The sequence below is a fragment of the Pimephales promelas genome, chromosome 16, assembly GCF_988280905.1.
Source record: "Pimephales promelas chromosome 16, fPimPro1.hap1.1, whole genome shotgun sequence".
Taxonomy (NCBI): Eukaryota; Metazoa; Chordata; class Actinopteri; order Cypriniformes; family Leuciscidae; genus Pimephales; species Pimephales promelas.
Window position 1 is genome coordinate 6562585 of NC_142784.1, and position 25210 is coordinate 6587794.

At 41.4% G+C, this 25210-nt stretch overlaps 1 protein-coding gene across 1 annotated transcript in view; it reads left to right on the forward strand.

Annotated features, from left to right (window-relative positions):
* dock10 (dedicator of cytokinesis 10) overlaps window positions 1–25210 on the forward strand; it is a 188844-nt gene that overhangs the window by 20998 nt on the left and 142636 nt on the right. The window lies entirely within an intron of this gene.

A 25210-nucleotide genomic window follows, 5' to 3' on the forward strand; every position in this document is an offset into this window, starting at 1 on the left:
TGTTCTCAAACGCTGGGGGCGTGTCCGCTGGCTGCGTTGAAACCACGCCCACTCGCGGGAAAGCTGTCGACGGTGACATTAGCTGATACTGCTTTCGCAACGGGAGGATGAACACTGAGACGGGAGATAGTCGTTTCGGCCCCGTTCACCAGTAACAGCGGATTATCAATGAATCCCAGTTGTCTCTGAGGAAAGTTTATAAAACGATCCCGTGTAAAATGATCACTTAAGGGGTGTGTCCAGGAGCTCATGGGCTCCAGTGCGTCATCGAGTGCGACCCAAACAATCCGTAAAAACTGCAATGGTGAAAAACTGTTTAACGGTCTAACTGCACATTTCAGCACTTCACAGTTCACAGTCTTTGTAATATGTTTTAGCAATACCTATGTAACATTTATAATGTGTTTAGAATTTTTTTTGTAGAATTGCCTTTACAGGGACTTTAAAGTTTTAGACTCAGTGGACATACAATATAGACAGAATCAGTTGAAATGTTCTTCAAAAGTTTATTCTTCAATAATGGCTACCCACCCAGTCTGGTGTTTAGATTATCTTGCATGTTTAATGTAATAGGGCGTTGCTTCAGACTTGATGGGGGAGATTTCTGAATGCCTTTGAGGGTGTTATGCTGCGTTTAGGATATGCTGTGTGGAGTTTACAACCCAAAGGGAATAATGCTGCACTCTCGCCATCTTTCTGTCTTGACTCTGTGCTGAAATGTCACTAAACCATATCTTTATTAGAATCGCACAACAGTGTCTGTGTGCCCTGCAACACTATCGCTCTGTAGCCATCACTTACTATCCATGCTCTTGCTGTAGGGACGAATACAGCAATTGAAACATTACTGCACCACCCCCATCCCCGTCTAGTTGGACAAAATAAAATGCATCAGAGTCTGAAATGTTAAAATACAGTTTGGGCTGCAGATTTAAACTCAGGTGAGCAAACCAATTTTAGGGCCTAAGCTTATAGTGAAACAGATTGTCCCTCTAAGCAGGGATGCAAACAGCTCGCTTTTCGGCACCTCTCGCTTTTTTCACGTCAGTTTGGGTGACTTTATGAATCGTGCAGATCCGAAGAGTTTTTTTAGGGGGTCTGATTTTTCACCAATAGTAATTCTGGATTGCCTCCACCAAACAAGTAAATAGGAAATCAGAACACAATCGTGAACAACTAGTGTTTCTTCTTGCTGCGTATCTTTTACTCCAACACGTCGTTTGCGAGCTACCAGTAGCTTGTGGCCGGATTGGTTGCTCGTCAAGGGGCCGTTCACATATCGTGTCTTTTGCGCGCTCAAGTTCTTTATTTCAAATGTAGACACGCGGCAAGCAATGGGGTATTCCATCCGCCGGAAACTGAAGCTTCCTCTGGGGGCCGCCATTGCAGCAGAATATCACCTGCTGTTAGCATTTAATTGACTCCCATTCATTTTGGTGTCACTTTGACAGAGAAAAACTTTATATCAGAGGCATCCAAAGACTCCATTTGGCCATTATTTATTTCTCAACATGGCTTCAAGACTTTGTAAACATACACGCCACTTTAAAGTCAAGTGGCGTGTTATCTATACGCATTTTGAGCGATCCGCGTGTATGTCCACGCCGAAACGAACCGTCATCTTTTGCGTGTATGTCTAAGCCGTTAAATGTCTGAGTGATTCCGTGTTTGTGTACACGCCGTTAAATGTCCGAGCGAAACGAAGCAAAATGTAGATCTACCTCTGGGGAGCGATATTTTTTTTCCTAGGATGGTAGGGGAAGACTCATAAATGCTATTAACCCCAGTGACGGGTAGGTTTAGGGACGGGATTGGGGTAGGTCATATATTTATATATACAGTAATGTAACATTAAGTCAACAGCATTCATAAACACACTGAAAAGCGATTATGCGTGTTGATAGCAGGGCAAAAATGGAAATACGAATTGGCGTGTCATACATACGACATTTCATGAGATCAGTTTGTATTTCTAAAGAAACACAACAATGTATTAAAGGCTCCATTACCTTGTATTTTACGTTATGGCCCTGTAGAAGCCGTTTTAGTAAAAATGGGCATTCGATTGAATCATAACCATGGGACTCTCTGTCGCACAGTAGAGAAGTTACTGTATAGACAGAAGGAGAAACTTGTAGGCAATCTTTTACCATCTATGAGGCAATCGGGTGGAGATTGAGGCATAAAGTCAAGGCAGAAGCCCATAGATAGAGAGTTCATAAAAGCAACGGGACAAAATATTTCAAAAACAGATTCGTTTCAGATTTCAATTCAGATTTGTCTCGGCACAGCTGCTAGAAGGTCAGAACGGTTGCTCACGTCACATCTATGTCTTCAAGCTCAGTTTGAGCTTACGCAGTACGCTTGGCTATCAGGAAGTGAAGTGCTTCTATTGGTTCAGTTCTCTCCGTTGAAATCAAGGGGGTTGCTGTGTCCACTTCTTTTACTGTCTATGGCGGCAAGCGGGCTCATCCTTGAAGCTCATGTTTTTCAGGCGGAGTGAGATGAAAACACCTCAACTTTTCAGAATGCCGCAAGCAAACTGATACTTACAAGCAGGTCATGTGACAAGAACCAACCAATCAACTTCACCTTGTCGGAACAACATTGAAAGCTCAGTCAACATGAAGGATGGGTATGCAACCCAAACACCCGGGTGTTTTTCTCCTCTTTGTAAATAAATCTTGTAGCAGAGCTATAGCAAGTGTTTATCGGTGGTGGAAATGCATTAGCTACTACGTAATTTCTTTGTCGTTGTGAAGTGGGAAGTGCACGGTTGCATGTTGCTATGGGGAAATCGGACTAATTTTACTATTACTAATAAAAGATAAGCTAATGTGCATTGAAAATGTCAGTAATTTATCTTTATTGACTCATTCTTTTTATACAAAATATTTAAAGGCTGAAATATGTGAGGTTTATCTTTTTATTAAACTTTTTTATCAAAACTTTATATGAATTCATTTTACTCCTCTGTGCCTGGGCCGGGGATGGCAGGGGATGGTGGCAATGTAAGTAACCGGTATCCGAATATTTGCCGTGGGGCGAGGGCTTCGATTACCTCTCTCTTTTTTGACCATACATGTGTTTGCATCCCTGTCTAAGGATTATTACAGTTTTTATTAAGATTTTTGGGGCATTTTTTTCCCCAAAAGGTAGAATATGGCCGTGGGGAAGGAGGGGCTCTGCAGCACTCCCTTTTACTTGTTGCATACACATAGGCCTACATGTTGGATTAAAACCAGAGAATCCAGAGGAAACCCCTGCCATCAAAGGAGAACATGCAGATTCCCACAGAAAGGTCTCTTAGCTCAACCAGAACTCAAACCAGGGACCTTGCAGGTTAGTGAGAGGAAGAGTGAACCGCAATTGTAATTTGAGAATCTAAAATTAAGGTCAGTAATGCTGAACTGGAGTTGGTAAAGTTAGCTCATGAAATAGAGAGCTTATAAATATGCTGCTGGAAGGTAGAATCCAGAGGCGGTATTATTAAGATCTAGTAAATGTTGGTATTGTCACCACCCTTGGACTGTCTGTGTTTTGATTCATCACGTGTTCCCCTCGTCTGAGTTCTCCGCCCTCATCTGTTTCCATGGACACTAATCACCTCCCGCACAGCTGATTGTCATTTGTTAATCACCGTCACTGTGTATTTAAGTTCCTGCCTGTCTTCACTCCCTTGTCCGGTATTGTTTGTGTTGTACACGCTGTCAACCCGTTCCTGAACTCCATTTATTAAAATTAGTGTTTATTCTACCTTCCTCCTCGTCTTCCTTGGATTCCCCTGTGACAGAATACCGGACCAAAATTCAAGATGAATATCGATTTCATCACTTTAGCCGAGTCATCACCAGATTTTGTTTCATTTTCTAGAGACTTTGTTTCACTTGCACTCTCCAGCCCCCTAGATGACGAAACCCTGAAGACCCTGTTCTGGATCGGGGCCACCTACCACCAGCACTTTGACCTCCCAGACACCTCTGACCTGGACTGGAAGGAGACCGTTTCCCGGTGTCTGGAGAGCGTCGAAGCCCGATCCAGAACACTGCCAGACCCAGAGCCGGAATTACCACCCTCGACCGCGGAGATCTCGTGCGTGCCCCCCGCAGACGGAGGGCTACCACCCGCCGCGATGCGTCAACCAGTGCCCGAGACGAAGAGGACAGAGTTGACCCTCGCCCCGGAGGAGGAGCTCCAACAGGAGTCTGACCAGCGGTGTGAGCCCACTACATCTGCGGACGAGGGGACTAATTTCCTGGAACTGGAGGACTGGCTGATGAAACCCAGGACTCTGGATGTCGTTCCCGCCCTATCCCACCCGTCATCTGCATCTCTTTCTCATTTTGAACCATCCTGTGACGACTTCTGTCCTGCCGTTTGTCTAATTCACTCCATTCCATCTCCGTTCCCAGTCAGTCCTCCAGCCTCGCCGCTGCTGGAGGTGCGCAGCCCTGCACCATCTCCGTGGGGAGTTCCCGACGTCGAGCGGCAGGTCAGCCCACCATCCGCAGTGCCTGTGTTCGAGGATCCCACGGCTTCGCCTCCAGCCTCGGTCTCGGCACTCCATCTCGGCCAGTCGACCTGCCGGCTCCGTCTTGGCTCCTCCCACCTGCACCTCCGCCTGAGACCCTTGAGACATCGGCTTCAGCGGGTTCCCTCGTCCTGCCGGCTCCCCCTTGGTCAGTCGTCACTCTGCCTGCGCCACGGACTTGCGGTCAGTCTGCTACGCTTGATCCCTCCACCCCTTCGGCTTCAGCGGGCTCCTCCTTCCCTGTGGCGTCTCCTCTGTCCTCCCTCACTCCACCTCCACCTCAGCTCTCGGGCACTCCGACTACGGCTCCAGCGCTCGTCGCCGGTGACGTCGCTAGAGGCCACCGGCTCTCCGTCTGCGCCGAGAGATCCTGCCACCGAGTCTCCGTCGGTCATTCCCCAGCTGCCGTCAGTGCCTTCGCCATCTGGTTTCTTCCCTCCGTCATCTCTGCCATCGGCCGTCGGTACTGGGAGGCTCTGGGTCTGCGCCACCGCGCCATCCCCATCTAGGCCGCCAGGGAATCGTCATCGTCCCCTCACCGTCCCGTCACTCCAGCCTCTCGTCTGTGTGTCACCACCATCTCGTCCTCCACCTGAACCTCCCCCAGCTCCCCCTCCGTCATTTTGCTACGGCGCGAGGTCGCGCCTTGCCGGAGGGGGGCGATCTGTCACCACCCTTGGACTGTCTGTGTTTTGATTCATCACGTGTTCCCCTCGTCTGAGTTCTCCGCCCTCATCTGTTTCCATGGACACTAATCACCTCCCGCACAGCTGATTGTCATTTGTTAATCACCGTCACTGTGTATTTAAGTTCCTGCCTGTCTTCACTCCCTTGTCCGGTATTGTTTGTGTTGTACACGCTGTCAACCCGTTCCTGAACTCCATTTATTAAAATTAGTGTTTATTCTACCTTCCTCCTCGTCTTCCTTGGATTCCCCTGTGACAGGTATAAGTTAACTGTTTTATTTAGCGAGAATAAGTATAATGAAAAATGCTGACAAACAATTAATGAAAGGGATCCAGATGTTGTTGTTTTTTCCCTCATCATTTGAAAATATTGCAAAATAATTAGCACTGGGATAACTTGGCATCCACTTTGTTATTACAGAGTGTGTTTATTGGGAAAGCCCAGGAAGCATTTATATCTTTGTCAGTACCGGATAGGAGCAATTACCACGGAAAAAGCAAAGTGTATGAATTAACCACAGTCTACAAGCTTCAGGGACTAAGGAATTGGAGGAAAGGAGCCAAGAAAATGCATGTAGAGGTGACTGTATGAAAGGTTTTTTTAACTGATGGAGTAGCATGATTGAATTGAAAATGTTTTAGGGTTTATGTGACTTGATTGTATTGTAACAATATGAAAACATAATTTCAGATCAGTTTACCACTTATATAAGAAAACATGAAGAAAAAACACCTGCTGATTCTTCCATTTTAAATGAGTTACTTACCCACAAAAGAGCTACAACGTATTTTTTCAGGGAACATAATTATATAGGAGTATATTCTACTTCGTGCAGTCACACTTACTGTTAATTTTTTTACTTCCAAGTTCAAAACATTTAAACTGATTCTAAAGGGCCGTACACACCGGGACGAATATCGGTGCACTTTAGTCGCCAGGGTCTTCCAACGCGTTTTTTGTGTTCACACCCAAGCAATTTCCGCTGATGATGAGCCAAGTGAACATGCAAATTCATTCCCTGGCATTAGATGCCGCCAGAGCCCGTCTAACGGAGAGCCTTGGCACTTCCTATTAGCCCCGTTGTGTATCATCTTGGTTGCAGTTCCATTAGAATTCCACTGGAGGTGATCGCGGGCGAGCGCAGAATGAATGGGAGTCTATGGGGCTAAACGGCTAAATGTGTCTCTTTCACCTGCTTGTCGTTAAATTAACATAGATTTTATTGTTGATTCCGCAAGTTCAATATATATTATAGGCCAAAAGTCGAATGAACGAGTACTTATGTCCTTTTGATTTCTTACAGGTTAGGCCGTTGTTGGCCGGAACACGCTAGCATTCTGCTATTGTGTGACGTCATCACATTTTTGAACGGATTTTTAGAACAGATAAGTGAACTTAAAAATGCAATTTTCAGCTGAGTGTAATTTCTTAGCCCTCCCTTTTGAATGCAACTTTCAAATTACTTGACAAAAAATTACATCCTGAGAAAAGTGGATTTCTGGGGGTGAAACCCCATTGACTCCCATTCATTCTGCACTCGACCGCGAGCGCCCCCGCATGGACAGAGACGTGTTACTGCAGCCAGTCCAGAACCCGGAAGTAACCAGCCAGTGCCAATTCTCTTCAATTAGACATTCTCTGATGCCGCCCATTTGCTCTGTAATACCACTCCATAACAGTTCTCTTTTATCAAGTTTTTTGTAGTCGCTGTCATGTTTGTCATATAGTTCTTTATATTCTAACACTAACGAGACCAGCAGCTCTACATTCATCTTGCCTTGCATCTTTCGCATCTTATTTCTTCCTGGCAGTGTAGACGGCGACGCTACATGGCGTATATCTTCTTCTCCGTTACATATGTGTGCTCGGCAAGACCGTTTTGTGTTTGAGCGCCCCCAAGTTGTGTTTTACTGTAACTTCAGAAGCTCCAAACACGTCAGCAAAAGCGCCAATCTCATTGGTCGGATAGTTTTTTTGAATGAAAACGAACCCGAGGCATTTTTTTTTTAAAATGGCACTTTTACGCGTGGCGTTTTACACGTAGGTGTGCACACTCCGATTGGCGCCCTTTGTTTAGTCACAAGGCATTAAACGTCGGCGAATATTGCACATGAAATTCGTCCTGGTGTGAACAGGCCTTCAGTCCATGTGTAACTACTGTTTTAATAAAGGACAGATATAACTATAACAGCTTTCATTGGTCAAGGACTGCCCAGAGGCTGTCTGACTGACATGTAACGCAACCAATCACAGTTTGTTTTGTTCCACGTCATGTTTAGGGGCGTGAAAATTTAATGTCTCTACAATAACAGACCGTGTGTAAAACTCTTACATATTTTAAAGAGTTAATACTCGAACTTTACATACTTCACATACTTTTGATAATCAAGTGTTTAGATGATCCTGATAAGCGCTCATTGTCACAGTTGTGAAGACGACAGCATTCTTCTTCCATGAGGGGGTTTGGCGTCGCGGCATCTTTGTTTCCAGGTGGACCGTTAAAGAATGAGACGCACAAATCTCCCAGATATCGTGTGGAATTAAACCAATCCGATGACGACTTTGAAAAAGTGTTTCTAGTTAATCTTGCCATGCATACAAACTTTCAGCCGGCGGCCCGTGGGCGCCACCTGAGGCTGAGGCTATGATGGTGTTGACTCACTGCCTTTGTCGAAATCTGTGACTTAGTACAATGGTGACGTATCAAACTACTCATGAAACGAAATGTACAGAGTGCATATTTAGAGCTGCTCCAGTACAGTGGTTTAGTACTCGCATGATTGCTTTCCTGTAATGAGGGAACACTTGTTATACAGTTTTACTTACAGTACATATTCGATTTAGTTTTATTCCAAATGGCTGAGTGAGCGAAAATAATCAAGCACATCCAATAGAAGCTTTCTCCTCACTGTCAAGTAACACATTATAAGTATGTGAATTTCCACTTGAAATATCCCCATTTATGGAAAGTCTGGTTGACAGATTGTTATTAACAAAACAGTTATTGTAAGAGTAGGTTTATCTGAAAATAGTATTGTACTTTGTCTACATTTTAAACAGCATTTTGTTGAATATGGAACACTATGGCAACAGCCTTATTACCTGTAAGCAACGGTGTTTCACTTAAAGGGGTTGGCCCGAACTGACAGAATGGCAGATTTTTCAGAGTTTTATTTTCCAGATTTTCCATTGCTGCGTTCTCTCCATATTTACCATCATTTGCAGCCTTTAGCCACTTCCTACAACGTGCCTTTACTGGAAACTGAAAATATCTTTAAATTCTTTGCATCCGTACAAAAGTCAACACCATTATGAATACAATTTTACTAAGAAGTATTTCCTACCAAAGCACAGAGCAGTTGACTCTGCAGTTGGCATTTACATGATTTTTAGTGAAGACCATACTCAGGTTATTAGATTTAAAGGGTTTGCTCAATTCTGTCATTATTTACTGTGCGATTTCAGCAAAGTTACCAACTCACACTGTACGAGTAAATCTCATGTAATATAAAGCCAAAGCTCACAATTTATGCGCTCATACTATACGTGTGAAATATGCACAACAACGGTTCACATTTCCCGTGAAAATAAAATTAAGTAGACTAAAAATTAAAGCAGCATTTCACCCATTTTAACATTAATCTTTATTGAAAGTGGATCATATATGTAGTCGAAATGTAAAAGTATTTTTGAATTTGGTGCCCTCTTGACTGAAAAAAGACAGAAAATAACCGAAGGGCGCATTTGTATGTAAGACAACAACTCCCACAATGCACCACATTGCACAGCTCCGCAAGCCACACCCACTAATCCGGAACAGCGTAAACAGAAAAATCACACTTCCGTCTACAAGGCTAGCTGTCACCAGAGTTTGAAATTCATTTCACACAAAATTTCTAGTTAGTTGGCTGTGGCGAGCAGGACGATCAAGGGCGAGGGACGTAAGAGGACGTTGCGAGGCTGGTGACGTGAGTGATAATGAAAGACACCAGTGAGACACACCGGTCTCGCGTCTCTCATGGAGGAGCGAAAGCATAAAATGGCAGACGATAATAATCTTATTTATAATCTTGCTGTATTTTATTTTTAATGATTCCATATTGTACATGCATACTGCACTAGTATTATACTTGTACTATTGGGTAATGCACTGCACTAACATGTTTTGAAGCAAGCGGATATATCCCTTTTTTTCTCTTTGTGAGTCAGAGAGTAAGAAATGTGTTTGTATACTTTTCTATTAATATTATTGATCAATATGTTGATACAAACTTTGTATTGTTCTCCATTTTCTTTCTGACCGGTAAAACACCAATAAAAAGAGTTAAACTAAAATGGCAGACGATTGCAGATTGAGAGAGAAACAGGCCTGATTTTATGTTGTGTTTTGTTTCTGTTGTGTGTAACGTTACAGCAGTCGTCAATGAGGGGCTGTTGGCTTATACTTTCGTTTTGTATTTGTCCATTTTACTATTAAAATGTTTAAATGTTCGCCGGTTCCCGCCTCCTTCTTCCCACAACAACAAACCCCGTTGACATTACATTGGCAAACTCATTAGTGAATTACTCCTCGTTTGTATTTATTTCTATATGGTGAATTACTGCATCATACCTGGATGTTCAGTCAGGCGAAACTAGGATGGTTCACATCACAACACAAACGTCCATGTGCTTGTCTGATTCAGAGATTTCCTTCAGGAGAAATTGCCATCGTTGAAATTCTCTGCAGCAGACGGACTCTATCTGTGTTCGTAGTTCACAGCGAGAGCACATGCAGCAGCAGTTCGCCTCAGCTCTAGCCAGTCTGGGCTCCTCGACCGAGAGCACATGCACCAGGAGTCTGCCCAGCTCGAGCCAGTCCGGGATCCTCGACGCGGCAGGCAGCCGCCTCCGGTTCCTCCATCAGCCTCAGTTGCTCTTCACTAACTTATATTGCGACTCGTAGAGATAGCCATGAACATCAGATTCGAGCAGCAAAATTTCAAAATCCTCTTCCATGATATCATGTTTAGTTTCTTCCGTCATTATCATACTTCCCATCTCCACAGCGCTCGTTAGCATAGCTTCCAAACAAGATGGCTGATATTGATTCAATTTCTGCAAGTGAAGTCCCACCCACTGATCTGTAATAGGCCTGTAGGGTGAGTGGGTCCCACACCCTTGTATAATAGTGAGCTAATGTTTGTAGTCTCTACACTTTTTAATGAAATGTGACTTCCTGCTTATTATGACGCAAAATGACGATTTTTTTACGTCATAATAAGCAGGAAGTAAAACACTTACATCCTTATTTCTCCCATCTCAGGAGAAAATAAAGGAATCAACCATGACCATTCAAAAATATGACTGGGTAAATAAGAATATGGCAGTGGCTCGGTGGTTCATGTGGGTTGTCTACAAACCGAAAGGTTGGTGGTTCAATCCTCGGTTCCACCTGACCAAGTGTCGAGGTGTCCTTGAGCAAGACACCTAACCCCAGCTGCTCCCGACGAGCTGGCTGGCGCCTTGCAGGGCTGACACCGCCGTCGGTGTATGAATGAATGGGTGAATGTGAGGCAAATGTAAAGCGCTTTGGTGGCCATTAGGTCTATGAAAGCGCTATACGCCTTATTCACGGCAGCGCCGTCTTTGATTTTTAATGAGAATGAAAGCGAGGCTGTGAGGGATAGACTTGCATCGCTTCAATGGGCTGTACTGTTATTTAATGTGTTTTCAGATTGTTCTGCTCATGAAACACTGGAAAAATATCTTTCAAAGAAATGTCAGTTGACAAAAAACTCCCAACAATGTAAGCTGTGGAAAATTGTAAGTAATCTAGCCGCTTTAGGGCCGGTTCACATATCGCATCTTTTGCGCGCTCAAGTTCGTTATTTCAAATGTAGGCGCGCGGTATGCGCGCTCATTATGGAAGCGACGCGGTCGCGGTGCGACGCGCTCGTTTTTTCCAGGCGCGTCCGCGCCGCATCGAGATAAAAACATCTCAACTTTTCAGAATGCCGCAAGCGCACCGTAGGTCACGTGACACGAACCAACCAATCAGCTTCCTCGCCATTTTTGTTACCTCTTCCTTGTCCACTCTGAAATAGGCTTTGAACCTCCCATTGTCCAGGCGGAGTTCCTGAATCAGCTGGTGAAATTCCCCATGGTTCTTGCGTTTTTGTAGTATGGGGTGCACCCAAACACTGCGGCGTTTTTTTTTTACTTTTATGAGTAAATAAATCTTGTAACAGAGTTACAGCAAGGGTTTTTCGGTGGTGGAAATCCATTGCTGAAATTTCCTTCATGTAATGGAGAGCGCAGCTGATGGTTGCTTAGCAACGACAGACGCCTCCGGAGTGCAACCGCCCTAGCGCTTCTTTGGAAAAAGGAGAACGCGTGCGCCTAGCGTTTTCTACGCGTTTTTAGGCGCGATATGTGAACGGCCCCTTATTCAGCTTTTTACAGTGGATGCCATTGGAAACACGGTAAGTCTATCCCTCACAGCCTCACTTTCATACCTGTCATGGCGCTGCTCTGAATAAGGTCTGTATAAATGCAGTCCATTTACCATTTACCAATGATCAAATAAATTAATAAAAGAGGCGCTGGTGTATATGTACACAGGTGGCTTGGAAGACTTGGGTAATATGGTTTATCCATTTTGCAACACGAAGTGGAGGTAAGCAACAGTTTGTTAAATTGCAGTTACAGAACTTAAAGATCTCCTTCTTTTCATTTTCTTTCAAATGAAATGGTTTAACTTCTGTGTTCACGCAGGCGCTGCGAGGAACAAAACACTGAGATTAGGGCAAACGACTTTATATCAACTATATGATACCCTTACAAGAGGCGACCTAAATTTCTGACATGCCAGAAATGCATCCGACCGTCCGATTGCTGGTTGGGAGAGGATTACCGCCTCTCGTTTCCCCCGTACTCTGCACGGCACACGACAAAGCTGAAAATCGTCCCAACTCAAAAAAAGCGTTGCATGAGTCCGAATTTGGCTCAAAATCAGACAAAAAACGAAGTGTATGCCCAGCCTTACAGTATGTATCGCCAAACCGCAATTATTTGTTCTACATAACCCAGAATAAGATTTATTTATAGAAAGTTGTTGTTCAAAACTTTGGACCACATTGACTTTCCTGCAAAAGCTGATCATATGGAAAAAACTAACTAATTACGTGCACACAAGAAAACTGTAGTGAGAAAGCTACGTGAGAGCTAGGCCTACGTTTGCGTTTAAATGCACTGTGTAAGCGACATACTCTAGTCCCCCACCCCAAAGCAATTCGTGCCCACAGCCAACAAACCACACACACAGTCATCTATACACAGTCATTTGTGTATTCCAATCAAACACTGGTTCCTTTTAATTTTCAGGAATGACTCAAGTCTCTGTATGTACACACTTCAACAATGAAATGACAAAAGCACTACTCTAGAATGAGGTCATAAATAAAAGATTGGTACACACTGAAGAGAGCTTTGTCTTTGTAAGCTATTACAAAGGAACATTTTGTTTCTCAGATGCATAGCCAATATGAATGTGCTTACCACACCATAATACTGCCATTTTGCTACTTTACTTTAGGAAGACCAGAACCACAACAATCTTTATCTGATCACAGCCTCATGGTACACATACAAAAAATCTTAAACCTTATATAAACAATAAGTAAAGAGGCCTTTAATAGTATATAGTATACTATGATGTACTGATTCAAGAATATAATGATGCGCTTTGTTAAATGCACTTTCATATAATTTCCATAACATTATTGAAAGCTAAATTATAAATGTTGTTCTCAATGAGCGCAGAGGCTTGGTGTAGCCAGTGAAAGAGCTTGAAAACATTAGAAGTAATAGGCTTTTTTTATCCTGTTTTTGACCCTCTCTTTGAGGGTGTGTTCACACTTGGCGTGATTAAAACGAACCCATGGTCTGTTCACCCAAAAATGAAAATTAAGTCATTAATTACTAACCCCCATGCTGTACCAACCCCGTAAGACCATCGTTCATCTTCGGAACACAAATAAATATATTTTTGATTGAATCTGAGAGCTGGATCAGTCCTACATAGAATGCCTAAGGGACTGGCTCTTGACGGCCCAAAAAGTCATTAAAGAAAAGGTTTAAATATTCCATGTGTCTACAGCGGCTAAATTATAAGTTTATCAAGCGACGAGACTACTTTTTGTGCGAAAAAAACATGAATAACGACTTAATTCGACTATTCTATTACTTCCTTATGGGCGCATGCGCGAGAACTGAGACGAGGACGTTCTTCTCCTTCGACTACTTTTTGTTACCGGCTGCTCCGCTTAGGAGTATTACCGCCCCCTACTGTATAAGATGATGATCCATATATAAGGCGCTCCGGATTATAAGGAACACTGTCGTTTTTTGAGAAGATTAAAGGTTTTTAAGTGCACCTTATAGTGCGGAAAATACGCTAATTGAAAAGCATATGTACAGCGCGCATCTTCCTCTGCTTGTAAACAGAAAGTTTTGCGCTTCCAGCTATATCAGCACATCATCTTATATGGTAGGGGGCGGTAATACTCCTAAGCCGTGAGCAGCCGGTAACAAGTCGAAGAAGAACGTCCTCGTCTCAGTTCTCGCGCATGCGCCCATAAGGAAGTAATAGAATAGTCGAATTAAGCCAAAGTGGACTAGGGGGGCTCCGTACTTAGGTGAACGCAGCATGGTTGTTTGTTCCAGACAAGTTGGTCTGAGCATTTCAGAAACTGCTGATCTACTAGCTCTTTCACACAAAACCTCAAGTGTTTACAGAGAATGGTCAGAAAAAAAGAAAATATCCAGTTAGGGGCAGTTCTTTTGGAGACAATGTGGTGAAAATGATTACGTTTATATTAGTGTTAAAAAGTGGAAGTAAAGTGAATAGCCTATATCAAGCGATCGGTAACAGACTGTAATAGTTACACATGCTAAAAACATTGTTACTCACACTTGTGTGTTGCGACATTACAGTTAAGTTTATATGCTTTACTGTGCAGTCATTTAACTATGTACAAGACTGTCTTCTTCCAAACCTCGTTTCTGTTCACCCAAAAATGAAAATTCTGTCAGTATTTACTCACCCTCATGTTTTTCCAACCCCGTAAGACCTTCGTTCATCTTCGGAACACAAATTAAGATATTTAAGATATTAAGATCGCTCCTGCATACAGTCCATAGGCTTCTTGAGGGACTGGCTCTTGCTGTCCTCGAAAAGTCATTAAAGACATCGTTAAAATAGTCCAAGTGACTACAGGGGCTCAATCTTAAGTTTATCAAACGACGAGAGCACTTTTGTGCGCAAAAAAACAACAAAAATAATGACTTTATTTCAACTATTCACTTCCTTCTCCATGGGCCTGTAGTCAGTTTACGTAGTGTGATTGCGTAGAGCTACGTCACACGTAGGCTCACTATTGGCCGACGCTGGTCATGTGTGTGTGATGCGTGTGACGTACAATAACAGAAGCTTACGCTATTAAACTAGTAACCTGACTCGCGCAGAGGGAGAAATAAACGAATAGCTGAAATAAAGTCGTTATTTTTGTTGTTTTTTTGCGCACAAAAGTGTTCTCGTCGTTTGATAAACTTAAGATTGAGCCCCTGTAGTCACTTGGACTATTTTAACGATGTCTTTAATGACTTTTCGAGGACAGCAAGAGCCAGTCCCTCAAGAAGCCTATGGACTGTATGCAGGAGCGATTTTAATATCTTAAATATCTTAATTTGTGTTCCGAAGATGAACGAAGGTCTTACGGGGTTGGAACAACATGAGGGTGAGTAAATACTGACAGAATTTTCATTTTTGGGTGAACTAACCCTTTAAAAGAAGCAGAAACATTAGAGACATGGTGGTTAGTTCTAAGTACCAGGAACCCACACAGGCAAACAGGCTTTCTCAACAAGTCTATGAGAACTATAGATGCGGTAGATGTGCTCGTTGCGTCGCCAACACTATAGACACACATTCCGGATGAAAAGATAGCATCAAAGAATTTATAAATTGTCTATCGACCCATGTAGTTTATGTGCTGATATGCCCTTGTCAAACTAAATGTAAACTTAAGCTGAGAATCGCAGAACAAAGGCTGCTATCAGAAACAATAACCTTGACTATATGTGGAACCCTGTGGAATGAATGAATCACAGGATTGTAGCTGTTTTCTATAAATATGGGTTATAGGGTATTGACTATTAGCCTCACTGCAGTGTATGTATATTTGACATTGTGGACATATTGATAATGTAAATCAGTAATGTGCAGTGTATGTATATTTGACATTGTGGACATATTGATAATGTAAATCAGTAATGTGTATATATATTTTTCTACAAACTGTTTTTGCTCTTGTTTACAAACTGTTTTTGCTCATTTATTTGAGGATGTGAACTATATTTTCTTGACTGTGTGTTTATGGGAATGTGTTAGATATTGGCATTTAAATTGTTATGACTTTAAGAACAACTGATAATGTGACTCAAGGTAATTAAGAGACACCTGAGAGCTCAGACTATAACTGAGCGAACCTGAGGACGCTATATGCGAAACGCGTTGTTCGCTTTGAATGAATAAAATAAAAGAGTAAAGTCAACAGTGTGTGGTAGAGTGTTCTTATTATTGACATTAAATAACTTGTTTCTTTTAGCTAATTCAGTACACTTGCTGAAGTCAGCCTGTAGCTTTGTAGCTCTGTTCCATGGATCAAGGCTTGCATTTCACATCCTGCCCATGCCATGATCATGTGCGAAGTACTTTAGACAGGTTATGTTTTAATGCAGAACTGGGCTTTCTTTGCTAGTGAAAGTACTTCCTCATCATTACTGTCAACTCTCTTCCTTTCTGGCTCTTCTTGGCTTCTAGGTCAGTTGGATCCTCTCTTAATGACAATACCAGACTACTTTTTTTTTTGTGCGAATTTTTAGCCATCTTTGCGATTTTAATGTTATTGTTTCCTTTGGATGAAATTCGTAGCATTTGTCATTTGAAAGGGCGTCAGATAAAAATGTATGCAAAATCAATATATGGAGCTGTGTCAAAATGTCCCTAACGTGTGTGAAAAATGTCCCAAAAAGATGGCAATATCTGAAATCCTTGACCTCGGGTGGATATTTTTTGGTCCCTGTGCTTATAAATCATACTAAGTGATTATTATTTTTTTTTTAAATGTATGAATGCAGAAAGTTTTGTGTGATGGGTAGGTGTATGTCTGTATATCTGTGGAAAGTCCCAAGAAAACGTGAAAATCTAACGTGTCTGTGTGTATGTTTTCACTTGTTTTATGACTACAGTACACTTAATGCTAGTTAAAAATGCAGATGCTTGACCAACAATGTTGCTTAACAAATATTCTTGCATTACGATGGGGAATTGCTTCTCAAGAAGTGATAATTACGTTCAAATGTTTGTGCCATGTGTTTATCTAGCTAGCTTAACTAGTTTTAACTAAATATAAATTTTAAATATACAACAGATGTGCCCAACACAGTTCAATTCAATTCACATGTATTTGTAGTCAGATTGATGTCCCCTCTCCCTCTTTGGTTCTTGTTTCAGTCTGTAAGAATGTTTCAGTTCTCTCTGGACTATGTCAGGCGCATATCAGAAACAAAACGACTATTTCTGAATTTCAACTCCAGATCTCCCTCAGTGATATAGTGATTCGAACAGTAATGATGGCATTGGTTTTACTATATGAATTCCAGCCTTTTGAAGTGCATGCAAAGTTTATTTGCTTTAGCAGCGTAGAAATCAGTGTCTTCTGACAGGTCGACAACACAAACCAAACTCTTCCAGTCTCAGCTGTACCTAAAAATGTTTAAAGGTAAAAAAAGATGTTGTTAGCAGGCAGCCAATGAAGACCATAGGCTGGCTTCATGCAAATTTGTTACATTGTTAAAGTTTGTAACAGGAATTGAGACTAGAATTATTGACGACTTGTTTCAGCAGTTCAGAATCAATTATTTCTTTGGGGAGACCATAACTTTATATATCGTGCACTTTGATGTTTTAAAAGCTTTGCAGACCTTTTACATTCACAAAGAGCCATAATACACACTGCATGAAAGGTAATTTTCAAAAAAAGCATCATTTGGGGCGCATTTGTGTATTAAATATTCTACTAAGTGACTGGTGGTCAATATGCTTTATTTATCAATGTTGGATTTCCATGTTCTCATGTTTTTATTTGTTTATCACAATTCTAAATTAACAGGCCAAATGACCTAAACAGGTCTAAATGACCAAAAACAATAGTTATAATTGTTATATGTGAACCACAGAATCTTGATCTCATTGAACATGGAAAAGAATAGCCTATTTAAGAAACTAAGGGGCAGATTTACTAAACCCGGCAAATTAGTGTGAGAGCGCAATGCCAAGAAAGAGCTGATGTGAGTGGAAAGTTTCCATAATGACCAACACAATATAGATCAGCGCAAATTAGCGTCTGGTTTAAGACGTGCTTTTTTGGGAGGTAAAACATGGCACAAATGCCACTAAATTTGCAGGCGTAAACCTTAGTAAATCATCTTGCGTGATTCATTTCAATACTCTCCTCCCACAAATTGAAAGGGAAAATCCTACAATTGCATCTGCAATAAGGTCAGCTGCAAAAATAACTGTTCATGACTTTTTAGCGCTAAACTTTCTCTGCGTGTTAGTAAATCCTGACAGTAGTTTTTTAAAGGGATCGTTCACTTTGAAATTAATTTTTGATATGTTTCAGCTTACGTCAAGGGCATCCAAAAAGTAGGTGTCTTTGTTTCCACAGTATTTTCAATTTTTGACATTTTTCAGTCAAACCATTGTTGTCTATACCAGTCATACACTGGAGGCTAAGGGGGTCCACCAAAAAGCATGCACAGAGAAGTCAAAATTAAACATGATTGAATGATTCGTAAATGTAAGTACACATTGATGGCCTAAGACACGAAACGAGCGGTTTTTGTGAGAAAACGAACAGTATTTATATCATTTTTACTAGGGGTGTGCAAAAAAATCGATTCACATTTGAATCGCGATTCAATCTTTACCGATTCACAATCGATTCATAGAATTCCAAAAATCGATTCATATATATATAAGCTATATTTTTTAATGGCGTGCAGTGGCAATCGGGTGAGTCGGGACTTTTACCGGTGGTCCGGTAGTGTTTATGGTTTCGAGGCTGCGAGGGCCGGTCTGATAAATAGTTATTGCAAGTTCTTGCCGCCCGCTGGTCAAACTGTGCAGCCACTCTGCTCAACCCGTAAATAAATGCATCGATCCGCAGAGCTTATGTTTGAGTTCTGTAGATCTTTTGCCAAGCGTGTCAGAGGTTACGGGTTCTAAACCGCACTCGTATAGTTTTTTCTCTCTCTCATCAAAACCGAATATGTTCATCACGTTTGTGTGCATTTTATTTTGTGATTTCACCGGAGTCTCCACAACGGCGATAGATTGAAGCGCGCGTCCGAGAGAAGACAGAGAACACTGTATCCATGACACTGATTGCAGCGGACACGAGCGCTCAGCTTGATTTCAAAAACAACAGGTCTCTTATTTAATAGCGACCTAAATGAATGCTCTGCTAGTTAACTGGAGATACCCGCAAATTACGCGCCTATGAACGACTTCACTGGATTTAAACAAATCAATCTAACCATAGATGTTACCAGTAGCGGTGGCTTTTTTAAATCTATTTAAAATATTTTCGCAAGGGTTCTATGAAATTAGTATATATTTTTAGGAAGTTCAATGTGCCCAGTTGAGTTCACATTTCAACAGTAAACCTGGTAGCTGAAGTAGGCCTACTCCTTAAACCACATTTAGCATAATTGTTTGTTTGATCTGACTACAGCACTTTAAAGCTAAATGTAAAAGCTTTTTATTAGGGCCCAAGCCCTGAAAGGGCGAAGGCTCTATTGTTTTCCTTGGGATTATTTTTCTTCACTATTATTATAATAATTATTATTTTACTACCTTTTGGGCACTTTTGGGGCCCTTAACGTGCTCGAAAACTCTTGAAACTTTGCACACGGGTCAGAACCCGCGGCCATCAGAGCCGGGCTGAAGCTGGTACCCGGGCGTGGTAGGGCGGCTCGTCAGCGCCCCCTGGAACGGGGTCCGAACACTTGGTCCATAACTCAAACACGCTTGTATGTAAAAATATGAAACTCGGTACACATGTTGATCTCATCGTTTCATCTATACCTCACACTCTTACTTTTTACCCCAGCCCAACAGGAAGTCGGCTATTGAGGTTTGTTTGTAAAACGCTCGCAATGGAATGTCAAATACTCCTCCTAGAGCTTTGATCCAAATTCGACGAAACTCGGTCAGCGTGAAGTCAAGACATTGAGGATGAAAGTTTGCGAGGGGATTTTTTATATCTCGAACGGTTTGTCCGTGGCGAGGAAACGAAATCATGGCGAGAAACGTGAAACAGGAAGTGTGTTATAACTTCAGCATACATTAACTGATCTTGATGAAACTTCAGCAGTGTGTTCGCTGTAAGAGGACGATCACATGGATGTGACTATTGTGAGTCAAAGTTATAGCGCCACCAACTGGCAGCAGGAAGTGTGTCACTTTCAAAATGCTTTGATATCACCCTTTTATTTTTAACCGATTTGCTTCAAACTTCATATGTATAATGTAAACATACGGCAGATGTAGACCTGTGAATGGATTCTTGATATCTTTGAAACTGTTGCCGTGGCGACGCATCAAACTTTACCCTTCTTTTAGGATGCTTTTAGGATGCTTTTGAGACCCTTAGCATGCTTCAAAATGCATGAAACTCGACAGACACATCACATTTATTAGCCAGTAGACATGTGCAAAGTTTCAGAAACGGGCGTGGTGAGGGCTCAGTAGCGCCACCTTTTGACAAAAGTGGGGTTGTTAGTTTTAACTAGAGTTACAAAAATTGGTATGTATATTGTACTCCTCGAGCCGGACAACTTTCTAATTTAAACTTATTAGCTAGGACCCACAGAAAGTCAGATGTGTTTGTTTGAATGTGGTCTTGCTTAATCTGAGCCTACATCTCTGTCTTTGCCTGTCTGTGTGTGTGTGAGTGTGCAGGGGGAGGGGGCTTAACCATTTCACTGCTGTGTGTATGGCCTGCATAAAGAAAATACATTTCTCAAGCCTGGTATTTTTTAAATAAGTTTTTATTTTTATTTTTTATAAGTAAAGACATATAACTAGTTTAATTGTAGTGCATTGACAATAGTTTTATATAATTAGTTTATTAATCAGATTAACTTGGTCAATAAACTTGGTCTGAAAATTTGGTCCATAAATCAAACACACTTGCATGTAATAATATGAAACTTGGTACACATATAGATCTCATCGTTTCATATATAGCCTACTTCACACTCTTACTTTTTACCCCAGCCCAACAGGAAGACGGCTATTTAGGGTTGTGTTTAAAACACATGCAATGGAATTTAAAGTATTGCTCCTAGAGCACTGAACCAAATTCGACAAAACTCGATCAGCGTGAAGTCAAGACATTAAGGATGAAAAGGTGCCAAGGGATTTTTTATATCTCAAACGGTTTGGCCGTGGCGAGGAAACGAAATTATGGCGAAAAACATGAAACAGGATGTGTGTTATAACTTCAGCATACATTAACTGATCTTGATGAAACTTCAGCAGTGTTTTCGCTGTAAGAGACCGATCACATGGATGTGACTATTGTGAGTCAAAATTATAGCGCCACCAACTGGCAGCAGGAAGTGTGTCACTTTCAAAATGCTTTGAAACCACTCTCTTATTTTTAACCGATTTGCTTCAAACTTCATCTGTATAATGTAAATACACGGCAGATGTAGACCTGTGAATGAATTTTTGATATCTTTGATACTGTTGCCGTGGCAACGAATCAAACTTTAACATTCTTTTTTGATGCTTTTGGGACTCTTAGCATGCTTGAAATTGCTTGAAACTCAACAGATACATCACATTTATTAGCCAGTAGACATGTGCAACTATGGCAAAAGATTAAAGTAATGTCAAAAAAGTAAACACTAAAAGCCTCAAATCTTCTAAAAATGTAATTATACATCATTTGTTTCTAAATTAAATTATACAAATATTATAACTTCCCCAATTTTTCCTTTTTTTCATTTAAGAATTATGTTTACGTTCAAAAACAGCCAGAATTGTTGTAAAATTCATAAAAAAATAATAATCTGAGTCATACGTAGTGCTATACTGCCCTCTTGTGTTCAATATCAGGTAGGCCTATTGTGTATATTCCCACCGGTTAATCAACGTGTGACTCCGCTGGGACTTGGGAGCTTTTAAATCGCTTACTTAAAACCGAAAGTCGAAATACGGATGTCCGCACAAGACATTAATGGTGTGGAGTAGAGCGAGCATTTTAAATAAATTCCTATTAAGTAGGATTGAACTAAACAGAATGAATGTTCACTCTGTTCTGCTGGTTCCTCGCTGGTGGATCATATGATTACTTTGTCATAATCTATGACAAAAATGCTATTATAAACCATATTAATAATAGATAATACACATTGCTCTTATTTTTTAAAAATACATTCATGAAAAACAAGATAACAAAAATCATAAAAAAATATAGCCATGGCTGCTATAAATGTTTGAAATGCATAGGACAGATGTTTAATGACGCAGCAACATATAATTGAAAGGCAATTAATAATCTGTCATTACATCACTGCATTATGATATTACGGCTCCAATACGGTGCAGCACAAAGCACTTATGTGCATCCCGAGCGGAGAATGATGTGCTTGAAGCCACATGAAGTTACAGCGCAGTGAGTCCGTATTGAAAAGTTCAAAGCACAAAGGAAATACATATTTATGAACAGTGTATTATACATTATCTATCTATGCAATAGTTTATTGAGCCTTTTCTTTTAAAGGTTTTAAATTTCAGTTACAATTATAGTGCTCTGACTCTAGTGTTGTGATCTAACCGACAGCGTCCGACACCCGGTAGAAAGTAACACGGTTAAGTTACAGCAATAAAGTCCAGCAAGAAAAAGTTTCTTCATTCGAAAATATAGACCTTTAGACCTTTATCTTAAAGATCCAGTATAATAGGATTAACATTCAATCATCTTGAAGATCGTTTCATCATTGACTGTAACCGAATGTGACGTGCTGTTTGAATGCTGAATGGTGAATGACTGACAGGCGCAGAGAGGGAAAAGTTTGTGTTCTTGAATTTAATGACTTAAATATTAATTTCTATATCACATAATAGCTTCAGAACACTAATAATACAGTACACAAAAACTTTATGGTACTTTAGAAAGTTTTTGTGCCTTTGTGCCTAACATAGAATAGTATATATGCACAATATAGAATTTGAATCAGCCTCGTCAAAGATGGCAGTGTCAGAGCCGATACCGATCCTGAGTATCTAATCGGCGCACTTCTTTTCAACAGTCAAATTGAAATTGAAATTGAAATTGCTTGAAACTCAACAGATACATCACATTTATTAGCCAGTAGACATGTGCAAAGTTTCAGAAACGGGCATAGTGCAAGGACTAAATAGCGCCACCTTTTGACAAAAGTGGGGTTGTTAGTTTTATCTACAGTTACAAAAATCGCTATATACATTGTACTCCTCAAGCCGGACAACTTTCTAATACATAGTCATTAGCTCGGACCAAGAGGAAGTCAGATATTTTGGTTTGAATATGGTGAGCCTCTCTCTGAGCCTACGTCCCTGTATGGCAAGCCCTTTTAACATTTAAAAGCTAAGTTTGCCTGTCCGGAATTAACATTGTAGATATCAACAACGTCTTTCTGTCTATTCGTAATTACATTTTGGATAGTTTGTATTATCATTTAAGATATCTGTAACATAATTGTGACTAGTCGAAATGACAGAGTATGGCAAGCCGTTTTAACATTTAATCATAAAAGGGCCAAAGCCTTCGGCACCGCCACCCGGGTGCATTTAGGTAACTAAAGGAACCGGGGTTGCGGTGCCACCGGCTTGGGCCCGCCATCGCTGCTCGCAGCTATATTTTAAGTTTTATTTTAAACTTGAATTAAATGTATTTAAAAGCTGGCCAAAGCTTGGCACTTCGCACTTTTTAGTTGCAAAAGTTTTTATTTTTGTATGAAGACATATAAGTAATATCAAACTTTTCTTTTAAATTATGTCTACTGCAATCAATCACATAGGAAAAAGTAAACTACATTTATATAGACCTGCGAATCGTTTTTTAAAATCGAGAATCGTTTTTGAATCGAAAATCGATTTTGAATCGAATCTCGAGACAAAAAATCGGTATCGAATCGAATCGTGACATTTTCTGAATCGTGCACCCCTAGTTTTTACCTCTTGTAATTATAGCATGACAAAATGATCTGACGGCACGGGCGCTTCGGTCTGCGCATGCGCCGAAAGTGATCGCTTGCGCGCCTACGTCACTCTTTCTTTATACAGAGATTTTTGGAAGTTTTACCTTTCACTAAACATATTTCGATATATGGGAAACCGCAATGGATGACGATTTCGGTTGAAACGAAATGCAATGGAAACAACGGTTTGACTGAAAAATGTCAAAATTGAAAATACTGTGGAAACAAAGACACCTACATCTTGGATGCCCTTGAGGTAAGCTAAAACATATCAAAAATTAAAGCTGCAAGCAGCGATGGGCGGGCCCTCGCACCTGTAGCACGTCGGGGTCTGAGGCGGCCGCGTTTCATTTTCTGCAGCTCAGCCAGTGCGGCTGTGCATTTGCCACACTGCTTCGTTAAAGGCCACTTCCTGTTGCCAGCAGGTGGCGCTATGACTGTGGGTGAATGTCGGCATGTAGATTTGTTCAGGGCGGGACTCTTGTCAAATGTGTTAAATTTCGTGCAGATCTGGGCATTTACAGCCAAGTTACTACAACTTCCTGTTTCATGGCGAATCATCGACGCCACGGACACGCCCATCGACGAAAACGCGCAGATAGCACAACTTTTCATCGTCAATGCCTTTAGAAGGCACAGCAGAAATTTGAAGGCGATCCGACTAAAGCCCTAGGAGGAGTTAGTTAAAGTACGTAATGAGTAAATCATCCAAAAATGGCGGTAAAATTAGAAATGGCTGACTTCCTGTTGAGTTTAGGGCATCGCTCCAAGAGAATTTTCTGTGCGTCTGGACATGGTAGATGTACCACAGAAATTTCGTACATGTCGGTCAAACATGCGACGGGGGCTGCTTCGTTAAATGTCACTTCCTCTTGCCACTAGGTGGCGCTATGAATGTGGGTGAATGTCGGCATGTAGATTTGTTCAGGGCGGGACTCTTGTCAAATGTGTAAAATTTCGTGTAGATCTGGGCATTTACAGCCAAGTTACTACAACTTCCTGTTTCATGGCGAATCATCGACGCCACGGACACGCCCATCGACGAAAACGCGCAGATAGCACAACTTTACATCGTCAATGCCTTTAGAAGGTACAGCAGAAATTTGAAGTTGATCTGACTAAATCCCTAGGAGGAGTTCGTTAAAGTACGGAGTGTGTAAATCGTCCCAAATCGGTCGCCGAATTCAAAATGGCGGACTTCCTGTCGAGTTTAGGGTATGGGTACTTGAGGCTTTTTTGTGCGTTTGGTCATGGTAGATGTACCACAGAAATTTCGTACATGTCGGTCAAACAAGCGGCGGGGGCTGCTTCGTTAAAGGTCACTTCCTGTTGCCAGCAGGTGGCGCTATGACTGTGGGTGAATGTCGGCATGTAGATTTGTTCAGGGCGTGACTCTTGTCAAATGTGTAAAATTTCGTGCAGATCTGGGCATTTACAGCCAAGTTACTACAACTTCCTGTTTCATGGCGAATCTTCGACGCCACGGACACGCCCATCGACGAAAACACGCAGATAGCACAACTTTACATCGTCAATGCCTTTAGAAGGCACAGCAGAAATTTTAAGTCGATCCGACTAAATCCCTAGGAGGAGTTCGTTAAAGTACGGAGTCTGTAAATCGTCCAAAAATGG